At 39.7% G+C, this 13,527-nt stretch overlaps 1 protein-coding gene across 3 annotated transcripts in view; it reads left to right on the top strand.

Annotated features, from left to right (window-relative positions):
* Nme7 (NME/NM23 family member 7) overlaps positions 1-13,527 on the top strand; it is a 174,407-nt gene that overhangs the window by 134,434 nt on the left and 26,446 nt on the right. The gene's annotated exons all lie outside the window — the stretch shown is intronic.

The raw sequence follows: 13,527 nt of genomic DNA on the forward strand, positions 1-13,527 counted from the left end.
ACTCTCAGCAGTTGGCATGTAAGAAACCATTTCATACTCCTCCATTGCACTTGGCCATCTGATAACTTGGGACTGTAAAAGACAAAACTGTAGCTGGGCACAGTGGTGTGTACCTGAGGTAAGAGGAGCACTTGAGCAAAGGAGCTCCAGTCTGGGGCCCATAATGAGACCTCATCTCTTTAAAAGGAAGTACAAATCATAGTATGCGGTATATAACTGGGTCAGCTTTAAAGAATTAAGTTTTTTTCTAATTAGCATATATTGTGGTTTAAAGTAATTTAATAAGAAACTATAACATAATTGAATCTTGTTTTTTGGTACTGGGGATTAACTCAGGGGCACTTGACCACTGAGCCGCATCCCCAGCCCTATTTTGTATTTTATTTAGAGACAGGGTCTCACTGAGTTGCTTAGCACCTAACCATTGCTGAGGCTGGCTTTGAACTGGTAATCTTCCTGCCTCAGCCCCTGGAGCCACTGGGATTATAGGCGTGCACCACTGTGCCCGGCACATAATTGGATTATAAGCCATGAAAATATTCCAGTGGAATTAAGAACTGCAGTATACAATGAGATAGCATTAGAAGTAATACCTACCACTTAGTGGTACTTTCTTTGTACCAGGCCCTACCTTGATAAGTGCTTTCTATGAGTTATTTCTCCTAATTGCTATGGCAACTCTAATAGACTGACATCGTTAGGTCTAGTTTTTCAGGAAAATGCAAGTTAGATGCATAAGCTTAAGTAACAGCTCCAAATGAATCAGTTAATAAGCAACAGAACCGTATCTTGACTTCTCATCTATTACATAAAATAAGAAACAATGAAAAAAATTCTTTAAAAAAAAGTGAAAAATCAATCTGATTTGAAGTTAAGAAAGTCATTTCTAGGCCAAAAACAAAGAAACTTTAAAAAAATAAAAAAACTTATTAGTTGAAAAATTAAGTATCAAAAAGAAATTAAATGAAATTAAAAGACATTTCTCTACAGTCTGAGTCTGTCAACTCCATGCATTTGTGCTTCTCTTTTTATGCAGAAAGTACTTTTCCCACCAGTTTTGTTTCTGTTGCTCTCAAGAATGACTGCATTAGCTCTATCAAGATTTTCTCCTAGGGCTGGGGATATAACTCAGTTAGTAGAGTGCTAGCCTTGCATGCACAAGGTCCTAGGTTCAAGTCCCAGCACCACAAAAAAAAATATTGTTAAATAGAAAAATGTAACAAATTTTGTTTTTATTTACCAAAAGGATTAAATGTTTATTTAAATTTACCTGTTTTTAAAAATATTCCCTTCTCCTTTTGATAGTTTCGGACCTATCATTAGGTTGGAATAGAGACTATCACTCAGTGAAACCAATTATTATTAACCATGACATTTATACCCCATACAAGTATTATCCCAAATATGCCTGTGGTTTTGCTCATACAATTTAAAATAGATTATTATTGCCTGCAGTTTACAAAGGCGTTTACTAAATGACTAAAATCTTTCCAACCATACTGCATTGAAGATCTCATTGCAAATTATTAACTGTGCAATCTGGAAAATTAATCAAAAACTGGAAGTTGGCACTCCCGCAGCCTCCTTGTGTAGACTGGTGCATACTTTTTTCTTAATTTGTTCTTTGTAGATATACATGACAGGAGAGTGTATTTTGACATTATACATACATGGAGTATAACTTATTCTAATTAGGATCCCATTTTGTGGTTATACATGATGTGGAGTTTCACTGATCATGTATTCATATATGAACAGAGGAAATTATGTCCAACTCATTCTACTGTCTTTCCTATTCCCACCCCCCACTTCTTCCCTTCATTCCCCTTTGTCTAATCAAATGAACTTCTATACCCCCACCCACTTGTTTTTTGTTAGCATCCACATATCAGAGAGAACATTTGACCTTTGTTTTTTTGGAACAGCCTTATTTCACTTAGCATGATAGACTCCAGTTCCATCCATTTACCAGCAAATGTTATAATTTCATTCTTTTTAAGGCTTAGTAATTTTCCATTATGTATATGTATACCACATTTTCTTTTTCTGTTCAGCTATTGAAGGACACCTAGTTAGTTCCATAGCTTTGCTATTGTGAATTGAACTGCTATAAACACTGATGCGGCTACATCTCTGTAGTACACTGATTTTAAGTCCGTCGGTCATGTACCAAAGAGTAGGATAACTGGGTCAAATGGTGGTTCCATTCCAAGTTTTCTGAGGAATCTCCATACTGCTTTCCAAAGTAGTTGGTGCATACTTGGTACAACTTGGATAAGTCACTTCTGTTATCAATAAAATGGAATATAGAATGCTGTCAGAGCCAAGGATGTTCTGTTAGGAGTTAATGATTTTGCTGGATCTATTTGTCTTTAAATGATAAAGTAATATAAAAGCACTTAAAAGCCAAACATCCAAGAATTATCCACCCATGGAGCTTCAAAGTGAAATTCAGAGTGACGCTAAGACTAGCTCCCTTTTCCGGGAAGCACTTGGTCCTCAGTGCCACTGCTCATTAAAGGAACCTTGTTTAGGGGTAGAGTGACCTTAACATTAATCACCAAGATCCTTTTGAAAGGCAGCTCCTGAGGGACAGGAAGCATAGAACAGAACATCACAGGCAGAGTACAGCGAGAAGAGAATTTTCTCAAGAAGAGTCATTACTTCATCTTGCCCTAATGTGATGCTTACTGAGCTGTGTTTATTTGTGTCACATGTGTAGAGCTGAAAGTGTGATTTCAGTTTATATTTTTCTGTCTTCCATTATTTCTCTTATATATTTGTATAGTAGACCGTTTCAGAGCTTGTTTCACCTGCCAGCATTGTGATAGCATTTTAAAAATCAAACAAGAAAAGCTCTCTGTTCTCTTGGAGTTCACAGTAAGTTCGAAAGGTCAAAGGTTTTAGCACAAATACAGAAATCTGATTTCTTTTGATGCTGCTACTTGTGACAAAGTCATTTTGTAATTATAGGGCAGCACCATGTTTATAACACGAGACATCCTAGAATGTTATCTCACTGGCAGTGTTCTCTGGTACTCTGTGGCAGTAACGCCAAAGTTCTTAAATTTATGTATTAAAGCATGGATGGAGAAAATGTTGAGCTTAACTAGTAATCAAAGTAATCCTAGTTCATAGCAAAAATCTTTTAAAGTAATAATGCCTGCTTCTGGAAAGGCTGTAGTAAAGTAGGTAAACTCATGTTGCTGGTGACAGCTTAGGGGCAACAGGTGTTGAAATCCTGGGGGGTTTTCTAGACAATTTGTCCCAGAATTCTACTTCTTAGAATCTAACTAAAGGAGGAATATGGCATCCTGACTACAAAATGGAAAGTTATCTGCACAGATGTTCATGGATGAGCATTTGTGGTAATTAAAGATGGAAAGAACATGCGTGTCTAAAGATAGCTCCTATGTCCCCTCTTCTCAGAAACTTTCCATGACACTTGGAAGGCCCATGTGTGATTTCAAAGCACTTTGCTTCTCTACTATGATAGTATTGCCAGGAGTCAAAACAGCTCTGTCCTCCTGGACAAGTTACTCATCTTTCTGTGCTCTGAAGGTAGACAAGAACAGTGCCTGCCTTATCAGATAGCATAGTGCCTGACAAATAAGAGCTGCCCGACAGATTATCACAAGTAGTCCTTACCTCACAGTGTCTCTGCTCATGTATTTCCACTTGAGACCAGGTGCTCATAGAGAAGAGATTCTTTCTTGCCTGGCATATAAGAGCTCTTAAGTTAGTGATTTGGGAGGAAAAGAGGGAAGAGTTTGATTAAATAAATTATGATTCATGTACTCAGTGAAACAGTATGTAACTTTTTTTTTCTACTGATGAAAATATAGACTATATTAGTGGTACCTTGCCTTGATTGCACATTGGAATCACTTAGGCAGTTTTTCAAATACTGATGCCCAGATTCACTCCCAAAGATTCTAATTTTTAAAAAAATATTTTCATAGTTTTAGAGAAGTCGCAACTGCAATACAAAAAATAAACTTTTTAAAATGAACATTTGAGGGTCAGTTGGCAGCCTAGCATCCTATACTTCTGAATACTTTAGGGGATATTTTTTAACATCAAAAAGGCCTTCTCCTATATAGTCACCTTATAAGCATCCAAATTAGGGGGTTAACATTGATACATCACTTTCATATAATTCTCACACTCCATTCCAACTTCACCCATAGTCTCAATAAGGTGCTTTAGTAGCTGGAGCCACTCAGCCTCATACATCACATTTAGTTTTTTCTTTTGTCTCTTTCAATCTAGAGCAATTTTTCAGTTTTTCCTTGACTTTGATGACCTTGACACCACTGAAAATAACAAGCAGAGATTCAAAGCAAATGTGTTCAGTTATGCCTTTGCTTTTCAGAAGCCTTTCTCGATGGCCACTGCCTGCAGTTCTAGCAGGTTGCTGACCAGGTCTGTGGCTTGTGGCCTGTGGTCCTCACTAGGAGGCACTTGTTCTACCCTCCATGTTCAGGGAAGGAATGATGCCTTTTTATTTAGGACTCTGCCTGTGTCACCTTCCCTCTGGCCTCCCAGTGACAGTCCTCATCTCACCCATGTCACCAGTGATGGCAGAGGGCCAGTTTCATTTTCTCCTTTTCCCACAGCTTCACTGAAGAAGTATCACTTCTCTGCCTTTCACTTTTTCATCTGTTCCCCTTCCCCAGACCCTCTGTTTGGGTTATCTTTAACAGGAACAGCCATCACTTTATATGCACAGAAATCGAAATTCTCAAAGTTGCTGAATGGATGGATCATGGTAGAAAATTAAAGTATGTTTGAATTTTGAATTCTGTACACTAAAAAAATAGGTCAGTCATCCTTTACTCAGATATTTATGTTTTTGAAAAATTAAAAAACACTACACTGGGGGCATAGCAATAAGCAGGGAGCAAGTGGCCACTGCCTTCATGGAGCTCCTAGCTTTTAGGAGATAGTGATTGTAGTATCATTTCATATAATAATGAAAACATGGATAGTTCCTCTTTCTTTCCTAAACATTCTGTTACTTGGTTATATAACTTTGTGATTGTAAAATAAAATTTTTAGAAGTACTTTAAATATTTTATTATATGTATAGTTACTCAAAACAAATCTGAATTTGAATATATAATTGTACATGGATTCTTGTCCTGGTACATTCTAGGTAAAATAGCAGTGCCTCAGGATTAACTGGAAGTAAACATAGACTTAAGGTAACTAAAATGGTATGCAATATCTAGTATTTATGCCATGTTACTGTTCCAAAATCCTAAAACAACATCACCGGTTTTGAATGAAGGAGAAGGGAGGTTTGAAACAGCTGTGTTTCCAAAAAGAGCTGGTCACAGAAGCTAGATATGATATTTAGAATTTGGTTGAAATGGGAGATTGAATGTGTCATGGTTTTATTGTTTTTCTGAAGACTGGTTGAATTGGCCTAGGGGCCAGGTTTTTACAGGGGGTGCAATGAATAAATTGTAAGTATGTTAGCAAGCGTGGTTGAAATCATAAATAAAGAAATATGTAATGAGAGGCGGTATAGAAGAAAGGGAGAAAGTAGCTGCGCCAAAGGACTGAAGACCTTTCTGAGGTACAGACAGAAGTCCCTGGAATACCAGAGAGAGGGAGCTGTGGTCAGAGCAGACTTGTCTCAATTTAAAATTTCAGAAATGGAGCCTTTCATGATTATGATCAGTTTCACAGTGTGGCCATGGAAGTGCAAGCCAGTGAGGAGTAGAGACTAGTATGTAGGTATTGGAACTGAGAAAGGCTTTAGTGTTGAGTTGAATCAGAGTCACCCAGATCATGGCTAGAAGCAGGTTGGAAAAGGTTATGATGGTCCAAAATGTGAGGTCTTCAGCAGAGGGAAGTGAGCCTAGGTATGAGAGCCACAGGGAGGAGAAGAGAGGATCTAACCAGATGGCATCAGCCTCACAGAGTCAGGCTCAGGATGAGGGGGGGAGGTCTTAAAGTAGCCCTAGGGGAAGAGGTACAACTCCTCCTACCCTCCTGACCAGAGGGCTTCCCCTAAGGACTACAAGGAATTGATGCCCTGGGGCTGTTCAGACTTCCTGTAATGCTAGGAGGCCTAGTGAAAGGGTTCAAGATTCAAGAAAGCCTGTGTTGGTACTGAGGTTTCAGAAGAAGCAAGAGTAATAATTGAGATGGAACAGAGAAAAGACAAACCCCAAATCCATGTGAAAGTAGCAGGATAGATCTTGGGGGGTGGGGATGCTCCAAATTAGTAAATAATTTTCTGATCACTAGTACGAGAGATCCTCAAAATAATGTCTTTAAAAGCCAGGACTTTTATTTTCCTGCCCCAGAGTTTGAGACTTGAAGGTAGGTTTGTGGACAAGTAGGATAGCCCCTTAAATATCAAGATGAACACCTCCTCTGTGTTGCTTAACCATCCTCACCATGTGCTCTCTGCCTTGTTGTCACAGAATGGTGGTCAGATCTCCAGTTATCACTTCTGTATTCCGGGCATAAGAAAGGGAAGAGTAAAGGCCAAAAGTGAAGCACACCTCTCCTCTTCAGGTCTTTCCCAGGCCAGAACAGCTTTATGCTGTGACTTCTTTGGGGGTATTAGTTCTGTGGTCACCTGTTTTAAGAGAAAATTGTTAAAAGTAGTTCTGTTAGTTGGGAACATTGCTTTCTCTAAAAAAAATCCAAAGCTCTATTGGAATGAATGCAGAAGGAGAGAATGAGTGTTGTACAGGTAGAACACTTCTAGAAGTGGGCATTTTGTCAAAGGGCATTTTGCTGGTGACCAGGTTTCCCATAGAATTGGCCCCACTGATCCCTGGATCCCTGGTGGTTCTCGAGTCCCTTCCCTATGCAGGAGCATCTGCATCACCTGAGAATTTGGGGGAAATGAAATTCTGGACCCTACCCTAGACCTACTCAGAAACTCGGGGATCAGGCCCAGTGGTCTGCTTTAAAAGACCTTCCTGGCAATTCCAAAGTCCTGAAAACTTGAGAACTACTGCTTAGTGCTGTGGTTCCAGTCAGGGGCATGCATCAAAATCACTTATAAAGTTGTGTGTGTGTGTGTCCTTTTAAATTGACACATAAAAGTGTACATTTTATGGAATACCAAATTATCTCATTCATTTGGAATCTAAAAAGGTTGATCTCAGAAAAGTTGAGAGTAGAACTGTGGTTACCATGGGAAAGGTTGGTCAAAGGCCTGGGGCCCAGTTAGTGCAGGTTCTGGTTAAATGGGTCTGGGATAGACTTTCTGTTTCTCTGTTGATATAGTTAATGGTCAAACTAGCATTTAGAAACCACCTTCCTGTGAGTGGGGCACACCAAACTTTTTACAAGTTGTCAGCCTTGGCTCTGCTTTTGAGGAAAACCTGGACCCTGTGGTCAGGCCAGCAGGGGAGTTATTTTGCTTTTGGGGCTCACTAAGAGTTGGCAACAGCAACAGGCTCTGAGTTCGTGCAGTCTATAGCCTCTCTGGATGAACTCCACTGCAGCAGAGTTACACTTGCGAGTGCGTCTGGGCTCTGAACAGGGGAGTCTTGGACATCTCTGTAGGGAGCCAGCCATAGCTTGCTTGGTTAGCTGGATTTCTTGGGGACAGTCTCTGTGTGAAGGCTGCCACACACCCTCACAGGGAGTGACTGGTGGCTGAAGGTATGTGGTGTGCATGGGCACATGTTGCCTGCATGCCGAGGCTGACAGGGACAGAAGTCCTGAGTCTTCCGCAGTGAAACTCATTCTCTTCAGGTTCTTCTAGGCTGCACTCATCATTTAGCATGGGTGTGCAGGGGACCACGACTTGTCTTCCCAGTTGCACAACTGCCTGAGGGCCTGGGACGCTCATAGACTGACTATCCTCCGTCCCTGCCTAGCATATAATCCATGTCCATTAAGAAAATGCACGTGGAAATGTCTCCTGAGTGGAATGGTGCGCCTCCATTCCCTCTCTCCTTTTTTATGGCTAAAATATCATCACACTCTAATGCCATATCTCAGTGTTCCCTCTGCCTCCTAAATGCCAGCAATGCCCACTGCTGCGAGTGTCTTCCTTCATTGCTGACTGTATTCAGGTAAAACCTGAAATGAGCGCATACGAAAGCTCATGGTTTGCATAGGTGTTTTTTTTCTTCCTTCTCAGCCCTCTTATTCCAGAAGTCTCTACATTATCCTTAAAAATATAGGTGGCATTCGGGTCTCAAATTGTAATTCATTATGGCCCTGTTAGTATTTTATTAGCATTGACTATTTTCTCAGATAAGGGAATCTTGAACTAAGAAGTAATTTCATGTCCCTATATCCTGTCACAAATGAAGCTCATGTTCCTTGCTCGATTACCCTAGGTAACTTTTACCCTAGGTAAGTTTCACACTACCTCCATAATAAACGTGGTTCTAATATTCCCATCAGTTAGCATAGGTACAATAATGAATAATAGTAATAAAGTGCTGGAATAACTTATCCTAAACAGTCACAGTAGCTGTTTTCTTCATGGAAGTGTCTGTAAGCATTGATACTATATATTCTAGCAGTCATTTTAATGACTGAAACCACATTCCACAAAAGAAATTATAGGTCCATAGAGCTTTCAATACAATATCAAATATCATCTCTAACTTTTCATAACATGTTTTTTTGCTTTTGTGTGTTTGTTTTTCCAGTGCTGGGGATCAAATCGAGGGCCTCATGCATTCTGGGCAGGCATTTGCTGCTGAACTGCACCTCAGCCTTAGACTGTTGTCTAGATTAGCTATCTTCTCAGATTGGAAACTTAGAAGCATAGTGGTCCAAGGACTATATTTAATATGATTATCCTGCTTTATAAAGGTGCCTGTAAATTTCTTTACTATAGATTCCAGGAAATAAATTCAGATTAATTTTGGAAAGATTGGTTAGTAAATAATTATGGCAAATCCATATAAAGTAAATAGGTATATATAGCATCCTAGGACTGAAGATGACCTTAGGGGGCATTTCAGAATCTTCATGTGTTTATCCCAGCATTCTCAGCTTCTCTACCTATGCCATATGCAGTAATGGCTCTCACACTTAAGCAGCAGCAGAACCCCGTGTTTGTAAAACACAGTTTTGCTGGACCCCTCTTCAGAACTTCTGATTCATTCAGGAGTTCTGAGGTAGGGCCTGAATGTTGGCATTTCTGACCAGTGCCCATTTAATTCTGTTGCCGTTGGCACAGTATAACACACTGACAACCTCTCCCTAAACCAGAAGATGCAGCTGACTTTCACACTGTGAAAAGTTGTTAGTTTGGTTAATGGTGCTTAGATTTGGAATTTTTGAACCTAGAACATTTCCTGAAACAAACCAAGCAATAAATAATAGTAACAAGCCACATGGAGATAGACATAATGATTGACTCTTAAATTTTACCAAATGAAGACATTAGAAAAAATTGTCTTCCATCATCAGCATCATTTTGTTTTAAAAGGACATTATCACTGACCGCATTTACCCATAGAATAAGGGCTGCCTCTTCAACTGAACAAATTCAGCCTTACCCAATAGCTGACTTTATGCTGTGGCATGCCCAGGGCACAAGAGCCAAAGCGGTCCACTGCAGGTTCAGGCAGAAAAGAGTTGTTTTCTACAGAGAGTTTAAAACAGTAATTGAATCCACCACAAGTTTTTCTGTTTTTCATGATCACTGTGAACAGGCTGTCACAGAGAAAATCCTGTCCCCTCCCCAGGTGGAGTACTCATGCCAACTCCAGGCTCACCCCTGCTTTAGATGCCTTGATTATTCCCATTTTGCCAGAAATGGTGAAACGCATCCTAGATAGCACCATCCACAGAGTGCTGGTCTAGATTTTATTCAAAAATTCTTGATTTTATTCAAATCTGACATAGAATGCTTATGACATGTTTCATAGGTCAAAGAGAAATGCAACTATTTAGAATTTCTTTAATCCTAACAGTGGTTGATTTTATCAATGTTAAGAAAACTGTACAAATCTAAGCACACATACATAAAAATAAGGGAAATCCTTTCTAGTCATTAGAGAGGTAGAATCTTCTTGAACATTTATACCACCTGGGCTCAAATGTGACTACTTGAACATTTTTTTACTGTGACCAATTGATAAATAAAGGGAGAACATTCTAATTTTCTACCTCAAAGGAAAACACTGAAGATTTTCCTTGATAACATTGAGTCCTCCAACATAATATTGACTTAAAAATTAATTTTATCTTCTTATTCAGTGACTAAGTTAGTTGAAATGTGTATGTTTTATTTAAATTTCACTCAGCCATTGATAGGAGTGTGTAACCATTTTAGGAAGTGCTGATTTGAGAATACAAGTATTTTGTAGTCTCAGCCTCTAAATAATGGGGAGTTTGGATGGGAAAACAAGACAAATGCACATGCAAAGTTAAATTGTACTCTCCGGTACACACCAGCATGTGAGAGTGTCACATGAGTAATTGTATGGTGAAGTGTCAGAAATAGTCAGCATGAGAGGCAATGGAGAGCTGTGTGTCTATGGTTGAAGAGACCAGGAGATGTTCATTAATGAAATGGCACTTGGAAGTGACCTGGAGGAATAAGGTGATTTTTTTTTTCTTTTTTTTTTTTTTGTGGTGCTGGGGATTGAATCCAGGGCCTCATGCTTGTGAGGCAAGCACTCTACCAACTGAGCTATATTCCCTGCCCATAAGGTGATTTTTATACACAGAAGAAGAGAACCGGGGCTAATGTTGGGAGATGTTGATGTCCACAAGTCTGATTGAAATAGAGGTGGGAGATAACTATGTAAATGTGAATTATAGCTAGCTACGGAGGCTTTGGAAGTTTTCTTTCTGATGACAGTAGTGGATGTTAGGATAGCAGTGATGAAAATAACAACTAGTTTCCTCCATGATCTATACCAGGCATTGTGCTACATGGTTTACCTAAAAAATACACTGCTTCAAGGAATCCATTTCTACTGTAAATATAATTCTTGAATAATGTTCATCTCCTCCACTAACTTCTATGCCCTATGAGAAAAGTGACCTTGAATCTTTTGCTCATTGCTTACCATGCCAGTGACTAGTCACTTGACACAGCTTTCTTAAATTCAGACCTATTCAAAGCAATGATAATGATAATAATTATAAGTGCTCACTTGATGTCAGGCACTGGGCTAAGTCCCTTGAATTCAGCCAATGCATTTGAAACCAGACTGTCCGACTTGAAGTCTGCCACTTCCTAGCTACTCAAGCATGTCGGTTCAACTCTTGTGCCTTGATTCCCTCATCTTTAAGGCAAGGATAATAATAGTGCTTATCTCAGTGGTAGTGGTATGATATAAGTTGATGTAGGTGAATCAATAAGAACAGGAAATGTCCAATTAAATGTTAATGAGTAATAATTACTATCATAATACTTAACACTCTTTGGTCTTGCCATTGGAAAATAAACTTATTAGGGTCAAAGGAATCCCTTTAACTTGTATGGCGTGCCCATCATGTGTCAGGTCGGCCAGGCTCTTCACAAATGATATCCCAGCTAAGGTCAGACTCTGAGTACAATTACTACTGTCAAATTCAACCTCATTCTGCTCTTACCAAATACTGAGTACACACAGATCTGGTTCCAAATAATATGTTTTTAAGAAGAAATAAAGGAGGCTTTTATTCTTTTAGTATAGTTTTCAATGATGGAAACACAAGCCACATTCCCTTGCAAAGAACCCAGGGGTGAGTCTCGGCGCCACAGCATGCTGAACTTGCTCCACTTGTGTGTTGTTTTCTTCCTTTTCAACCTCTCTTTTCATCGTAAAACTCTATTTCCTGTCACCTGGCAGCAAATTAAATTCACGGATGATATCCTTATTTATCAGAGGTTTGAGAGGTAAAAGCTAGCTGAGCCATCAGAAGGGAGGGGAATACATGCTATATCTGGATAAGCAAAACTTCCCTGTGCCTAGGGCTTGTTAACAACTAAAGTCAAAATGTCGTTCTATCCCTACCAAGTAATGCTTATCTCAAGTCTTTTTGTTGTGGTGTTTTGCTGTACTGGGAATTGGCCTGGGGACACTCTACTACTGAGCCATATGTCAGGGGTCTCCCAGAGTTGCTCAGGCTGGTCTCAAACTTATGATCCTCCTGCCTCAGACTTTCAGATCACTGGGATTACAGGCATGTGCCACCATGCCCAGCTGATCAATTCTCCCTTATTTGCCACAAGAGATAAATTAAAAGGTTAGCAGGAGTGCTTGAAATCCAGAGCAGTCCAGCAACCATTCATCTGCTAGTTGCAAACTATTCACCAAAATACATCTTGCCTTTTGATAAGTATCCAGACAGACTAGTGTATTCTTAGATTTAAATTTGAAAATATTTGTTATGGGCTTAAGACAAATATTTTATAATTGAATGGAGGTGATTAAGAATCATGAAGGGACTCAAAAGTCATAAACTAGAAAGAAGTTAAAGGACTGACTCAAGCTAGATCTGTCTAGTATAAATTGGAGATTATATCATCCACATTTAATCCTCCACCAGTAGACAGAATGTGTAACTAAAACATTAACCTCTCTGAGTTAAATATCTTTTACAACTATAAGTAAAAGTGCTCCCTAGTGATTTTAGCTGACAGTCCTGAAGTTGAAAGAACTTTCTCACAGCTCTGGTAGGGTCCGAGGTGTACGGCACCCTATAGAAAGGAATAGCTGAGAAGAGGTACCAGCCTGGCACATAGATGGGTGCCTCTGAGGGCATCTCAGGAAGAGCGGCACAGTGCCCTAACTCCAGAGCTGGTCTCCTTGCCTAACAGCCCTGCACCTCTCGAGGCATACTGCGGCGTCCCTCTCCAGCTCTGAAGAAGTGTGCAGGAAGGCGAAAAGGATACTCACTGTCCTTGGCTCTCGTCAACTGGCCCTGAACTCTTGCCTTAGGTCTGCACACTGCTTCATTTTTTAACCAGTGACTAAGCATTTTCTGAGGTAATAAGTAACTCTCAGGTGACTGATTAAATCCCCAGAGAAGACAAAGAAAGAGGAATAAAACATTGATACAATCAGATACGCTTCCTTTTCATTCCTGAATATAAGTGCCTCCCACTTTGGTTTCGAGTGCAAATTGTTAAACTCACTACTGTTCTGTGTCCGTTAGACAGTTATGGCCATTTCTGTTTTAACCAGAAAAAAATGGGACTAAAAGTGTAACAGAAGAAAACGTGGGCCCAGTGTCTCCTAAAACAAACGTACTGAGAATGTTTTGCAGATTAAGTGAAGCTTTTAAAGGATCTCGAAAGAACTTTGGTCTTCAAATGTCAAATACCCGGACCACAGAGATGATAATTCTGTGTAGACAGCTTACTGTGGAATAATTGTGAAAGAAATAATAACAGCTGCTGCTCCCTGCTCGCCTAGGACCTGAGCTTTCTCTTAGCTGCCAAGGTGGCACCTTGTTAACATCTTCATAGCGTCTTGTCCACAGCGAAATCACACTTTCTGTCCATGAAGGAACAGATGCAGTCCAAACCACCATGGCTAGTAGTTTTAAATCTCATGAGATACATGTTTGATATCATTAGGATCT

The sequence above is a fragment of the Sciurus carolinensis genome, chromosome 12, assembly GCF_902686445.1.
Source record: "Sciurus carolinensis chromosome 12, mSciCar1.2, whole genome shotgun sequence".
Classification (NCBI taxonomy): domain Eukaryota; kingdom Metazoa; phylum Chordata; class Mammalia; order Rodentia; family Sciuridae; genus Sciurus; species Sciurus carolinensis.